The following is a 13,320-nucleotide window of genomic DNA, read 5'->3' as shown; positions in this document are numbered from 1 at the left end:
GCCATTGCCTAACCTCAGTATGGTCAGAAACAGAGCTAAGTAATTAAAGTTCCCTTGAAGGATGAAAAGCATTACTCCTCACAAGGGTCTGCATATAAATATATATACATGTGACTTTGAGAAACTAGAACTTGTTGCATTTTTGTTTATTGTTTAGGAGTTGCACCAACTTCGACTCAGGCTAGCAGTTCAACTTCAGGTAAGGGTTTGAGCCCGTTTAAAAACCAATTGCTTGCCACCCAACCCGGGTCAGTTTTGAGGGCAATGGAACAAGATGATTTGAAGGAAAAAAATGTTTGCATTTTAAATGAAAATATTGATTGAAATGAATTTGCATCTTAAATTGAACATGTTAATATAATTATTTCTGTTGCAGCGAATGATTGAGAATTAAGGATCATTTATATGTATTCTGCTTTTATATAAAACACACTAGTTCTGTATGGGGAGGAGAGTGCATTGCAGAGAGTCATGTGACTGGAACAATACTAATGTCCACGAAGAACAAAACGATATTTGAAATACAAGATGGCATGTTGTGTTCATGCTGAGGTTTCGTAGCAGACAGAACCTGAACAACAGTTTACACATACATACAATCAATCAATCAAGGGTTGGTAAAGCACAACTACTCACTCGTGAGGGTCTCAAAGCACGGGGTATCTGTCTAAGTGCTGGGGTAATTCGAAGAGCTAGGTCTTGAGGTCCTTCGTGAACTGGGAGAGTCTAAGGTGGAGGGATGGGGTGTTCCAGGTCTTGGCAGTGAAGTAGGAGAAGAACTTTCCTCCGGTTCTGGTCTTTTGAAATCCTGGGACGGTGGCCAGGGCGAGAAGGCTGGAGCGGAGGTGTGCATGGAAGGAAATAGTAAGGAAGGGGGACCCCCTCTGGAAATTACTTTCAGGTCAGGGAGAAGAGGGGAGAAAAAATCGGAAACAACAAAGAGAAAGCTCCCTCTTGACCTATAATTGCTTATACCATAGGAGTTACCTCTCAAACATAGGGCATACACCAACAATATCTACACAAAATGTAATTTTTTTCTCATTTTATTTCATTTTTACAGTTTAAAAATGTCTTTTTTTTTCTCCTTTTTTTATATCATATTTTTCAGATTAATCAATTTATAAAAATATATATACATTCTGACAAAGGCTACAAAGAAAACATTTTACAACACAATAAAGTTGTGAATATATGTCCTTAATTCTTCAAATTCATGTAGAACATAAAAGCATTTAAATGTGCACAACCAGGTAAAGAGCCACACATGCACCACATGCATATTCCTAAACATCCATCACATCACAAAAATGGCAAAAGGAAGGGGTTTCCTAGAGCGTTGAAACTGTAGTCCAATTAATGACCAGAGTCATTTAGATTTCAAAAGAAGAAGGGTCGACGCGTTTCGGTGGCAAAACCGCATTAGGGACCACCTTCATCAGGACCAAAACAGAGACAATACGGTATAGGATCTCTGAACCTGGGGTGCGGATCTGGAACAATATGCACAAAAAGAAATAATTTACTAATATGCCCTATAATACATAGTCTGTTATAATTTACATTTGAGACAACAGTATGGACCACCACACACACTCAAAGTTCATCCAACTTGACACCAACAAGTGAAACCTTATATCCCATAAGACACAGTGTGTTACCCAATAGTAAGGAAGAAAAGAAAAAATGGTTTTATTTCTATATTGCACAAAGTGCTAACATATATAGCACAATACAAGGACCTCTTCAATAGGTACCTTTCTAAGACACGTACAAGCTTATGAAGATACTCCTACTGGATTTCGCACACTTTAGCCCGATCTAATGTAAGGAGAGCATAGAAAAATACCTTAACCTTTCTGCATTTAATCAGAACCTCAACATTTTGCTGTTTATAGGGTAAGCATGGTCACTAATGGTTACCTGGAGATTTGTAGAGGTCCACAAAGCCAGTTTTATATTTCTTTCTTTATTAGTGGATACGGTAGCTGTATGCTGAAACGTATAACAATGACAACAGTTGCTGTTCACCCCTGATCACATTCTAGTACATCTAGAAACTATTAGCCTGCCAAAGAAAAACCTTTTACCTGAAAGGTATATACGAGAGATGAACGCAGCAGAGGACGACTTATTATTACCTCTAAGATTGGCTTATTCTTCATTAAAGGTGTGGATGGGACACCACATCTAAAATAGAGTAATTAAACATACATAACATATACATCCTTTCAAAAAATGAAAAAGCCATTTCTTAAGATACCTACAGGCCTACTTACTTTTGAATGTTTTTTATCGTTGCCGTATAGATGTCACCTAATCCTCATAGGGCGGTGTATCTTAGTAATGTAGATGCCTACAACAAGAGCATTCTCTTGTGAGATAACGGTATCAACATTAAGGAGAGTCTTTCAATCCCTAATGCAAAGCCTTTCTGCTTATCAAATATAAATATTTATAGACATATTGCAAGAATCCTGGGATAAAACGATAACACCCAGTGTTTAAATACTCCCTCTCCTTGACTATTTTTTCACTAACCATTGTTGTAAAGCATTCAGAAGCAGCATATTAATTCTCTTTCATAGTGAGAGAGTGCAGGGTTTACATCCTAAACGCGTGCTCTTTACCAAACCCAAGGTTAAATGCACCCACGTTTAGATTAGAATATTCCTACCCTTTATAAGACGATACAACGGTCAATGCCTCCCACACGGATCCGACATCTTTTCTAACAATTGTTCGACTTAGATCCCAGCATTCACTTACGTTTTGCATAGTACAAAGGTTTTAGTCCCCAACACAAGCCGCCTCCGCCGTCATCCGCATTTCGCTCCGTGATCAAGGGTCAGTATCAGACCTCCCTCTTAAATATCCCGCAGAAGTTCAGTAACCCGCTGCAGCTGCGAAGACTTAGTGTGATCCATCACCCCGAGTCAAGACATTGAAAGAATAGAAAACGGACCATCCGGTGACGCCATCTTAGAGTGTAGTCCGCGAACTAATGAGGCGCTAGAAATCTATTATTAAGTCCTCCATTTACTAAAGCAATATTTAAATGCAACTATCCATTAGGTAAATAGATTGTCAAGAAATAAGCAAGTAGCTAGTATTCTCAGTATCAACTTAAATAAAATGCGATGATGACACCTAATAAGCACTAATAATAAAAGACGGACCAACCTGGTGCCGCCATCTTGAGGTGGTATCGGCAAAATAGTAAATTGCTGAAGTCTATTCTTTAGGTCTCTATGAGCCGGCACAATACTCAAACGCAATTACCAAATGAGTAAGCGTCACTTGCCCGACCCCACCGATTACTAAAAGTGGGCAAAACGGACATATAGTTAGTATCTACAGTATCGATGTGCAACTAGATACAATATTATTTTGTCAGTTAATTGGGCAATTTACACTAATAGTGCAATATAGTTGTAACCTAATAGCTTTCAAAACTAAGGGGGATGGAGCTTATATATATTGGTTTTTCAAAGAATTTTAGCTAACGCGCCTAGAGATAGACAGTAAAGCCATAGGTATTCCACAAGAGAGTAATAGTTCGCCGCAGATATGGTTATAGCTTGTCTACACAGTACCCAAGTTTCTGCCAAACATTTACCAGAAAAATATTACATGGCCCTTGTAATTAAAGTTGTTAGTAATTACCAAGGACTAGTAATAATCCACTGAATTCCCTCATTCAGCCCCTGCTTTACAGAGTCGAGGAAAAAAATCCAGAAACACTCTCGTCGTTTGCGGGAGATGTCCATGGGAGTACCAACACTACCCTTTACCTTTTCCAGAATGCACCAACGAACATCGTTTTCCAAGTGACCTTTCTCGTGGAAGTGTCTAACAAGAGGTGCTTCCATATGATTGTTTCGGATTGCGGATTTATGTTCGCTCAGGCGGACACGGAATTCACGTCCTGTTTCTCCTATATATACCATATTGCAGGGGCAAGAAATACAATAAATTATATTTTTGCTCCGACAATTGGTGAAATCCTTGAGTACAATCTGTTTATCTTTATGTACAAAACAATCAGTAACCTGGGCTGTATGGATAGGTCTCAGCGCCAGGATACCCTTTGGGTGACAGCCGCGCTCAACAAGAAATAAATACATACATACATACATACACATGCATGGCAGCCGCCACATCTGTGATTTCCCAAAACAGGTGGTAATCCTGTGATGGTACTTTGCCTCATCTTATTAGCACCTTCCACTCTTGTATGAACTAAAATATCATGTAGGTTGCGATTCCTGCGGAATGCTACCAGAGGGGGTTCTAAGTTGGACTCCTCATCTCCTATATTCAGTCTCTTCCAATTTGGCTGAATGATATTCTTTAGTTTGAAATTGAATGGAGAATGATTCACCACACAGACCACTTGGTCTTTCTTAGCACGTTGATTACCTTCTAGTAGGGCATCTCTATTATAATATTTAGCCCTCTTGTAGGCATGGCGGACTAGACGATTAGGGTAACCTCTGATTAGCAGCCTAGATTTAAGGGCATCCCCATGTCTGTGAAATTCCGACATAGTACTACAGTTTCTTCTAAGACGAAGAAATTCTCCAAAGGGAATTGAATCTTTTTGTATAGAAGGATGGTAACTTTGATATTGGAGAATAGTGTTTTTGGCTGTAGGTTTACGGAACAAACTTACCTGCAGAACTGAATTAGTCCCAGATATACAAATATCCAAGAATTCCACACTTTGTGGGCTACTATTGGCAGTAAAGGTTAAATTACTGTCGCTGGCATTGAGCCATAGCAGGTATTCTTTTAGGGAATCTTCATCGCCTCTCCAAATCAGGAAAATATCATCAATGAAGCGCCTCCATGTGACAACATTGTCAAAAAATGGGGCCACTTCATTAAAGATATTTTTCCTCTCCCACTCCCCCATGTAGATATTCGCTACACTGGGGGCACATGATGCTCCCATGCTGGTACCCTTTATTTGTTGGAAGAGCGCCCCATTGAACTTGAAAAAGTTGTTAAATAAAACTACTTCCAGACATTCAAGTATGAACCTGTCAGGTCTGTCACCCGGAGTCCTGGAGTTAAGGTCGGCTACTGACTGTAACGCTTGACACTGAGGGATGTTGGTGTATAACGCCTCAATGTCAAGCGTCACAAGTATCTCAGTCTGAGGATTAAATGCCATACCTTCCAATTTCGAGATGATGTCACCAGTATCGCGAATAAAGGAGGTATAAGTCCGGGTTAGTGGACATAGGAAGGAATCAACACATTTTGAAAGTGGCTCGGTGCTAGAGCCAATGGTGGAAATGATTGGCCGCATAGGTGGGTCAGTTACACATTTATGAGTTTTTGGGAGTCCATAGAGGGCTGGGGTTACAGGACAGGATTTATTAAGGAAATTAAACTCCTGTTGACAGATATCACCTCTTTCCAGTGCCTCGCCAGTTATATCCTCAATGGTTCGTTTGAGTTTCATCAGGTCCCTTGGATGTGCTTTCCGATAATGGTGGGTCACTGATAGCATGTTGTTGATCTTTTTTTCGTAGTCCACCTTGTCAAGAACAGCAATCCCTCCCCCTTTGTCACATGGTTTCACAATCAATTCTTTATTAGATTTTAAACTTTGAAATGCCTTGTTTTCTGTTATCGTAAGATTATTACGAACAGATTGAGATGTTTTAGTTAACCTACCTACTTCTTTTAAAACAGTTTGCTCAAAGACATGAACCTCCGGGCCAACCATTTCCAATGTTGGAGTAAATTGTGAAGGGGGTTTGCAGTTTGAGAGATTGATCTCACTCATTCCTGCAGGGCGTTCTTGAAAAAAGAAATTTTAACGGACCTTCCTGAAAAAGGAAAATAGATCTTGGTATAGTTTAAAGATGTTTGGATGAGTGCTGGGAACAAACGAGAGGCCTCTACTTAAAACAGGATGCTCCTCATTGTTCAACTGTATGGATGACAAGTTAAAGATTGGTAGCTCATCATTCATATTTAATGTGATCATGTCATCAGTATTCAACGCCAGTATTGGTTGTGTCTGGTTTTGACATATGGCTGTTGATGTAGAGGGGCTCCCTGCTGTGGTTCCCTCCTGTCTGGTTCCCAGCGTTTGTTCCTTCCACGAAACTGACCTCTCCCTAAAAAAGGGGATGACTGCCCTCGGTATGTCTGGTGTCCCATTGGTCTCCCTCGAAATGGTCGTCCCTCATATTGTTGTCCTTCATTATCATGGCCTGTCTCATTGTCGGAATCAGTTGAAAATGTGTCTGAGAAGTTAAGGCCTCGTCTACGATATCTATTTGTATTTCCTGGTTGCCCTTGGTTATAGTTGGGTTCTTGGTAAAAATTGGCCTGTAGATAAGGGTATGCCTTTTCCTGAGTATACCATCTGATATCCTTTTTTAATTTGTCAGTTTTTTTATTTGTAAGATATATTTCAAAATCCTTCATATCGGTATTAATCCTTTCCAATCTAGCCTTCGCCTCTTCAAGCGCTGTAGATGTATTTATTTTTTCCTCCAAAGATATAATTTCTTTATTCAAGGCTTCCATCATGTCCCTAGCCGTCTCGATCATAAGCATCATCCAGTCCCTGGAGCAGCGGTTAGCGATAAGAGACCACCGCTCCAGGAACTTTCTGACTTCGATAAACAAGGCCGGTACATTCCTGACTCTTAGGCCTGACGGAATAACTCCAGATCTTAGATATTGAACCATATAGTGTGCATGAGATTCCATGCGCTTCAATCTCTTCCTCAAATTGAGCAGGTTGTTCCATTCAGAGTTTTCACTCTGTTGTACTGGGATCACACTTTCACTTGTAAGGGCTCTACCTACCAATGCTGTGAAATCTTCATCGGTGAACCCAAAGGTTTTGATTCCTTCCATTATAGACTATCTATAACTTGGAATAGGTAACTCAAGAAGTAAAAGACAAACACCTAATTAAAGAACGAAATCCACCACCACCACCAACAATTATCACACGTATCAATAGTCAACTTTGGTCCAAAGGTTGTATCAAATGCACATGCTAGTACTCGCACAAAAAATCCCACAGGTAAATAACCGCGATACCAAATAGTAAGGAAGGGGGTCCCCCTCTGGAAATTACTTTCAGGTCAGGGAGTAGAGGGGAGAAAAAATCGGAAACAACAAAGAGAAAGCTCCCTCTTGACCTATAATTGCTTATACCATAGGAGTTACCTCTCAAACATAGGGCATACACCAACAATATCTATACAAAATGTAAATTTTTTCTCATTTTATTTCATTTTTACAGTTTAAAAAAGTCATTTTTTTCCTCTTTTTTTATATCATATTTTTCAGATTCATCAATTTATAAAAATATATATACTTTCTGACAAAGGCTACAAAGAAAGCATTTTACAACACAATAAAGTTGTGAATATATGTCCTTAATTCTTCAAATTCATGTAGAACATAAAAGCATTTGTGCACAACCAGGTAAAGAGCCACACATACACCACATGCATACTCCTAAACATCCATCACATCACAAAAATGGCAAAAGGAAGGGGTTTCCTATAGCGTTGAAACAGTAGTCCAATTAATGACCAGAGTCATTTAGATTTCAAAAGAAGAAGGGTCGAGGCGTTTCGGTGGCAAAACCGCATTAGGGACCACCTTCATCAGGACCAAAACAGAGACAATACAGTATAGGATCTCTGAACCTGGGGTGCAGATCTGGAACAATATGCACAAAAAGAAATAATTTACAAATATGCCCTATAATACATAGTCTGTTATAATTTACATTTGAGACAACAGTATGGACCACCACACACACTCAAAGTTCATCCAACTTGACACCAACAAGTGAAACCTTATATCCCATAAGACACAGTGTGTTACCCAATAGTAGGGAAGAAAAGAAAAAATGTTTTATTTCTATATTGCACATAGTGCTAACATATATAGCACAATACAAGGACCTCTTCAATAAGTACCTTTCTAAGACACGTACAAGCTTATGAAGATACTCCTACTGGATTTCGCACACTTTAGCCCGATCTAATGTAAGGAGAGCATAGAAAAATACCTTAACCTTTCTGCATTTAATCAGAACCTCAACATTTTGCTGTTTATAGGGTAAGCATGGTCACTAATGGTTACCTGGAGATTTGTAGAGGTCCACAAAGCCAGTTTTATATTTCTTTCTTTATTAGTGGATACGGTAGCTGTATGCTGAAACGTATAACAATGACAACAGTTGCTGTTCAGCCCTGATCACATTCTAGTACATCTACAAACTATTAGCCTGCCAAAGAAAAACCTTTTACCTGAAAGGTATATACGAGAGATGAACGCAGCAGAGGACGACTTATTATTACCTCTAAGATTGGCTTATTCTTCATTAAAGGTGTGGATGGGACACCACATCTAAAATAGAGTAATTAAACATACATAACATATACATCCTTTCAAAAAATGAAAAAGCCATTTCTTAAGATACCTACAGGCCTACTTACTTTTGAATGTTTTTTATCGTTGCCGTATAGATGTCCCCTAATCCTCATAGGGCGGTGTATCTTAGTAATGTAGATGCCTACAACAAGAGCATTCTCTTGTGAGATAATGGTATCAACATTAAGGAGAGTCTTTCAATCCCTAATGCAAAGCCTTTCTGCTTATCAAATATAATTATTTATACAAATACATTGCATTTGTTGGAATAGACATATTGCAAGAATCCTGGGATAAAACGATAACACCCAGTGTTTAAATACTCTCTCTCCTTGACTATTATTTCACTAACCAATGTTGTAAAGCATTCAGAAGCAGCATATTAATTCTCTTTCGTAGTGAGAGAGTGCAGGGTTTACATCCTAAACGCGTGCGCTTTACGAAACCCAAGGTTAAATGCACCCACGTGTAGATTAGAATATTCCTACCCTTTATAAGACGATACAATGGTCACTGCCTCCCACACGGATCCGACATCTTTTCTAACAATTGTTCGACTTAGATCCCAGCATTCACTTACGTTTTGCATAGTACAAAGGTTTTAGTCCCCAACACAAGCCGCCTCCGCCGTCATCCGCATTTCGCTCCGTGATCAAGGGTCAGTATCAGACCTCCCTCCTAAATATCCCGCGGAAGTTCAGTAACCCGCTGCAGCTGCGAAGACTGCGTGTGATCCATCACCCCGAGTCAAGACGTTGAAAGAATAGAAAACGGACCATCCGGTGCCGCCATCTTAGAGTGTAGTCCGCGAACTAATGAGGCGCTAGAAATCTATTATTAAGTCCTCCATTTACTAAAGCAATATTTAAATGCAACTATCCATTAGGTAAATAGATTGTCAAGAAATAAGCAAGTAGCTAGTATTCACAGTATCAACTTAAATAAAATGCGATGATGACACCTAATAAGCACTAATAATAAAAGACGGACCAACCTGGTGCCGCCATCTTGAGGTGGTATCGGCAAAATAGTAAATTGCTGAAGTCTATTCTTTAGGTCTCTATCAGCCAGCACAATACTCAAACGCAATTACCAAATGAGTAAGCGTCACTTGCCCGACCCCACCGATTACTAAAAGTGGGTGAAACGGACATATAGTTAGTATCTACAGTATCGATGTGCAACTAGATACAATATTATTTTGTCAGTCAATTGGGCAATTTACACTAATAGTGCAATATAGTTGTTACCTAATAGCTTTCAAAACTAAGGGGGATGGAGCTTATATATATTGGTTTTTCAAAGAATTTTAGCTAACGCGCCTAGAGATAGACAGTAAAGCCATAGGTATTCCACAAGAGAGTAATAGTTCGCCGCAGATATGGTTATAGCTTGTCTACACAGTACCCAAGTTTCTGCCAAACATTTACCAGAAAAATATTACATGGCCCTTGTAATTAAAGTTGTTAGTAATTACCAAGGACTAGTAATAATCCACTGAATTTCCTCATTCAGCCCCTGCTTTACAGAGTCGAGGAAAAAAATCCAGAAACACTCACGTCGTTTGCGGGAGATGTCCATGGGAGTACCAACACTACCCTTTACCTTTTCCAGAATGCACCAACGAACATCGTTTTCCAAGTGACCTTTCTCGTGGAAGTGTCTAACAAGAGGTGCTTCCATACGATTGTTTCGGATTGCGGATTTATGTTCGCTCAGGCGGACACGGAATTCACGTCCTGTTTCTCCTATATATACCATATTGCAGAGCCAAGAAATACAATAAATTATATTTTGCTCCGACAATTGGTGAAATCCTTGAGTACAATCTGTTTATCTTTATGCACAAAACAATCAGTAACCTGGGCTGTATCACATGCATGGCAGCCGCCACATCTGTGATTTCCCAAAACAGGTGGTAATCCTGTGATGGTACTTTGCCTCATCTTATTAGCACCTTCCACTCTTGTATGAACTAAAATATCACGTAGGTTGCGATTCCTGCGGAATGCTACCAGAGGGGGTTCTAAGTTGGACTCCTCATCTCCTATATTCAGTGTCTTCCAATTTCGCTGAATGATATTCTTTAGTTTGAAATTGAACGGAGAATGATTCACCACACAGACCACCTGGTCTTTCTTAGCACGTTGATTACCTTCTAGAGGGGCATCTCTATTATAATATTTTGCCCTCTTGTAGGCATGGCGGACTAGACGATTAGGGTAACCTCTGATTAGCAGCCTAGATTTAAGGGCATCCCCATGTCTGTGAAATTCCGACATAGTACTACAGTTTCTTCTAAGACGAAGAAATTCTCCAAAGGGAATTGAATCTTTTTGTATAGAAGGATGGTAACTTTGATATTGGAGAATAGTGTTTTTGGCTGTAGGTTTACGGAACAAACTTACCTGCAGAACTGAATTAGTCCCAGATATACAAATATCCAAGAATTCCACACTTTGTGGGCTACTATTGGCAGTAAAGGTTAAATTACTGTCGCTGGCATTGAGCCATAGCAGGTATTCTTTTAGGGAATCTTCATCGCCTCTCCAAATCAGGAAAATATCATCAATGAAGCGCCTCCATGTGACAAGACTGCTGGAAGGAAAGACTGCTGTGCAGGTATACCTGTACCTTTAAAGTAATTGTATCAAATGATCAGTATAATTGGAGACCTTCAACCGGTCTCTTTTCAAGGAGATCTTTTAGATTTATCTTTTCTGCTTTATGTCCAAAAGCAAAGCCTTGAAACCTGTCTCAGACCCTTTACTTTCCAACCTCACCAAAGAGATGTGAACTAATCTTGCACTTCCCTGGTATGATCTCATTTCTCTATCTCTCTTGAGAAACATTTCCTGACTATCTCTATTAGGTCATGCATAGCCTCCCCCAATTAAAGTCTCTGCTGGCTCAGCTGTTTTTAATAAGTCTCACCTAGTCCATTGTTTAAGAATTCTAACTAACTACCTAGAAAGCTACTTGAACAACTAATTGAAATAGTTTGTTCAATTGAAAAAGTACAATCTCCATAAAAACTTCCAGTCTGGTTTTAGAGCTGATTGTAGTAATAAAGCCGCCATCCCGCAAATTAATAATTATAGGGTCCAATTTTGGACACTGCTGATTCAATTCAATTCAAAATTAGCTTAATTTGGTTGGGACAATCAACCATAAAAGCACAGATTATACATAACAGTCAAAATAGCGGTTCTTTGTAAAAGTAGAAACAAGCACATCTAGATTCATACGAGGGTGTGTACAATAGCACAACTCTTACTTTGTTAGTGAACGGTTGAGTTAAAGTGCGTAAGTGTAGCAAATACATCGCCTCATATAAACATTAGCAGCTATTAGGGGTGGTAGACATTATCATTATTAAATCGAGACATACATTACAAGTGTACACGAATAACAACTGATAAAAAGCGAATAAAAACAAGCTCATCCCCAGTATGAAAGGCCACCAATTTTGCTGTGGTATTTATACATAATTAAAACTCAGTGATATATACAAAGTAAAGTGCAACATGCATTAGTGATCCAAACCACCACAGACTTTCTGTCAATTTAAAAAGAAAAGAGGAGAAATTCGTTAATACACCATACTTTTTCTGGCCTTGATTCAACTGAGGATAAATGTAGCAGTAAAAAAGCAAATCCCTGGTTCTTCCATGGTGAGTAATAATGTCATAGCAGCTGTTGTAGATTTGACCCCATGTTTTTTAAAAAGTGGTTTGAGGAACGTAATTCTAAAAGGCAAAAACAGATCACATAAAAGTAGAAAGTGCATAGTGCTCTGCTTTGAGGTCCCACAGCGACTACAGTGCCTGTGATCAGGCCCAGTTGCCCCCATGCTCCTTGCTGCTCCTGCCTACCTGCTGACGCTTCCTGCCTGCTGCCGCTTCCTGGTTCTTTGTGCTCGGGCGACCCAGCCGCCGCTGAGCCGCCCGCCCGCACCAGTTTCTTCCCGCCGCTGCCTCCCTGCGGCCCCGCCCCCCGCAAGCCCATTCGCCGCCCCGCTCCCGCCAACCAGCTGTTCCGCCCACCCGGCTCCCTTCTTAAGGGGACCACCCCACCGGGTCAGGAGCGACTACAGTGCCTGTGATCAGGCCCAGTTGCCCCCACGCTCCTTGCTGCTCCTGCCTGCCTACCTGCTGATGCTTCCTGCCTGCTGCCGCTTCCTGGTTCTTCGTGCTCGGGCAACCCAGCCGCCGCTGAGCCGCCCGCCCGCACCAGCTTCTTCCCGCCGCTGCCTCCCTGTGGCCCCGCCCCCGCAAGCCCATTCGCCACCCCACTCCCGCCAACCAGCTGTTCCGCCCACCCGGCTCCCTTCTTATGCTGCCCTCACGCACGTGCAGCGGTCACGCGCTGCGGGAGCGCCGATTGTGCGCCGAAGGCGCGCCAAAGGCAAGCCCGTCTGCACCCGTCAGTGCCTGGACTGCGCCCAGCGCCCTGACCCCTGGTCCCCACCGCCGATGCAATGCTTCAAGACAGACCTACGACGCCGCCACTCTCAACGCACTCAATGCCGGCCGGAACCCTGCCTGCTACCGAGCCATTCCGAGACGCACCCACGGACCCTTCGCCTGCAAAGCCTGCCGCTTCACCTGCTACCGGACCTGCACCGCTCCCGCCGAGTCCAACACAAACAGCAACCACCTGAAGTGCATCCTGCTGAACACCCGCTCTGTCCACAGGCACGCCGTGGAACTCTGGGACCTGCTTGACGCGACAGCACCGGACGTCGCCTTCCTCACCGAGACCTGGATGAACGCCTCCTCAGCGCCCGACATCGCCACAGCCATCCCGGACGGATACAAGATCACCCGGAAGGACCGCGTCAACCAGACGGGAGGAGGCATCGCCATCGTACACAAGAACGGCATCCGCATC

The sequence above is a fragment of the Lissotriton helveticus genome, chromosome 5_1, assembly GCF_964261635.1.
Source record: "Lissotriton helveticus chromosome 5_1, aLisHel1.1, whole genome shotgun sequence".
Lineage (NCBI taxonomy): Eukaryota > Metazoa > Chordata > Amphibia > Caudata > Salamandridae > Lissotriton > Lissotriton helveticus.
This window is presented reverse-complemented; position numbering follows the sequence as displayed.